Source organism: Triturus cristatus, chromosome 6, assembly GCF_964204655.1.
Source record: "Triturus cristatus chromosome 6, aTriCri1.1, whole genome shotgun sequence".
Classification (NCBI taxonomy): domain Eukaryota; kingdom Metazoa; phylum Chordata; class Amphibia; order Caudata; family Salamandridae; genus Triturus; species Triturus cristatus.
The window spans coordinates 1,925,457,767-1,925,460,616 of NC_140589.1; positions in this window are offsets into that span (position 1 = coordinate 1,925,457,767).

The window sequence follows — 2,850 nt, forward strand, 5'->3', positions numbered from 1 at the left end:
GTTGCTCTACATCTCTAACAAGTGGAGTCCAAAGCTAGCGTGCTAGCAACAGGTAAATTGCTCTATGTATATATTCCAGCAGCCTAAGTCCAAATGTCCTGCTGGGGGGAAATATCTCTAATCTGTTGGCAGCATTATATCGACTTCACTTATATAATCTCATGGCCCAATTCTTGTCTTCATTTTGTCTTCATGCTTAAATCACCACGTGCACTTTATCCAAACTACAACTGTACATTTGTGTAATCAGGTTTGCGGGGCCAGGGATCGCAAGGACCAAACTGAGGAGATCCCAATCTAATGGATCATCTGGAATTTCTGGGAATAACTCCGTCATACAGCATTGAAGTTGTTGATATGTCGGAATAACCTTAGCTACGAAGGCATCACATTGCAAGCATTCTGATAGCAAATGATTTATTATTGAAGGTGTCCCCCAATGCTACCAGGTTTTAGACTACTCAGCTGTCTAATCGCCCGAGGGTTAGGTAATTCTCATCTCGGGTTATGAAGCAGAGGGAAGTTTAGCAAATATGACCTTTCCTTCACCACTAGTTTAGCCAGCCTGTCCCATGCCCAGCAGGTGGTGCATCTTACTGTATGGACATTGCCACATAGGTGCCTGACCTTCAGCCTCAGACCGGTACGCAGTGGACCCGGGGCCGCTAGTTCCACTTCAATGCACAGTGTGGTGGTTGTCTAGGTTTGGGGAAGCAGTTATGGTCAAACTGTGCCTGGGCCACAAGGTGATATACTTCAAAGCTGGGAGCTCGAATCCCCCATGCTTGTTGCATCTTGCTCCATGGTATTCAGAGCTGTCCACCTCACCACGCTGATCTTAATCAACGGAGAATATCCAGATCCAGCTTTATTTAGCGCCATCTGGATATTCTGAAGCAGATACGACCGTTTAGGGAGCAGCTTTATCTTCGTAAGGCAAATCCCCCGCCATTGATATCAGCACTTTGATCCATCATCTGTTTAGTACTTTGACACAAACTTCCCACAGTTTTCACTAATTATTGTGGACAAATTCCAGCGACACCCAACTCACGGGTACCTGCAGCTCAGGTGTAGTTCTCCACCTGGTTAGGGGCATCATTTCTGACTTGGAGCAATTGATTTTTAAAGACAATTCCCCTAATACAGATATTTTAGTAACTATAGGATGAAGACTACAAGCAGGGTCCTTGAGCAATAGCAGAATATCGTCTGCATACATCGAGAAAACGACAATACGCACACCCAATTGTGGGCCTCTGTGGTGGTGGAAGAAGCCTGGCCGGTGGCTACGTAGCTAGGGAAAAGGGATAGAAGAGAGAAGACAGCCTTGCCTGATGCTCCTATGTTTTGATTTTGGAGAATACAAATTGTTGACTTATTTTCTTGCCTTGGGGGTAGTGTATAGTAGAGTGATGCATTTGAGCACAGCTTTGCCCATTCCCATCCCTTCTATTAGTGTGGGTAAGAAAGGCAATCATGCCTCTCCTCCCCTTCGCCGCACCACTGGGCAGTCGTATGCTTATCTAGCAACTTACCCTAGAGAAAGCCTTGCAGAACAAATATCACGTTACTGAGTAAATAGGCAGAGTCATTTCTTATCACAAGATGGCCAAAATTGTCCTTATACTACAGTAGGCTGGGAACAAGGAAACAAATCTAGCTGTTGTTTTCTGTAACATTTGCATTTTGTCAAAGTTTGATGCTCTCTGGAGTTGGCATATTTTAATTAGGCCTGGGCAGTAAATTCCATTCCGCTCACTGAATTTGCGGAATTTGGGTAATTTTGCGTTGTGCGGAGAACGCGGAATTGACAAAAATTTCGCGATCTGCAGCTTTGCGGAATTTTTTGCTTGTTAGCACTATCAAAATGCGTATTCACGAGATATTTCTCCCCGAGCACGCAAACAGCATTCGCGAACAGGAGAAAAGCATCGCGAACGGGCGGAACAATCAATTCCGCGTGTTCGCAGAACTTTTGCGTGTTCGCTGTGATTTTTTATAATTTCGCAGAGCTTTGCGTAGCGCGACTATGCAAATTCCACCCACCCCTAATTTTAATCTCTGTGGGATGGGGGTAAGGTGGAACCTTTTCTTGATTAATCCTTTGGCACCTACGATGACAGCCACTATTGCTGTTCCTTTGTTCCACATTTTTTCAAATATTTTCTCCCCCTATATCTGTGTGAGGTGTGGATTTTTTGACATAGCAACTGATGACTGTTTCAAATGAAAGACTTCAATATAAATACATCTTAAACCCGGGTGGCCATTTTGATACCTTATCGGAGAGCGTTTGGTAGGAAATGCTCTTCCACGTTTATATTATTCGAATGGCTTCTCCCCAGTGTATAATTTCTGATCAAGCGTTAGCTTTTCCTTTGTAATGAATGTCTTGTCACACTGAAGACAGATATAGTTTCTCTCTGGAATACATGCTGACACATCAGGCCCCTACTGTGAGAAAACACTTGCAAGAAAAAGTTGTTTCTGCCAATGTGGACTATCTGAGTAGCACCTGGCCACACATATTGCTTCAGTTACTTCCCAGTGTGGATTTTCAGATGTTGCATTAATAGTCCTTTCATAATGATTGCTTTATCACGTTTAGAGTCGCTCCTGTGCGGATGACAGGTGTCCCACTAGTAATGACTTTCTGATGTTGCATCAGTTTTGCCTTTGTAGAGGATGCCATCCCACATTGAGTGCAGTGATATGCATTCTCCACAATCATGACTTTCTCCTCTCTGTTGACTTACTGTTATTGTATGAGCTGTGCCCGGTCAACAACTTAATTGTCACATTAAGTACATTTATATCGTCTATCCCTAGGGTGAGCTTTTTGACGTT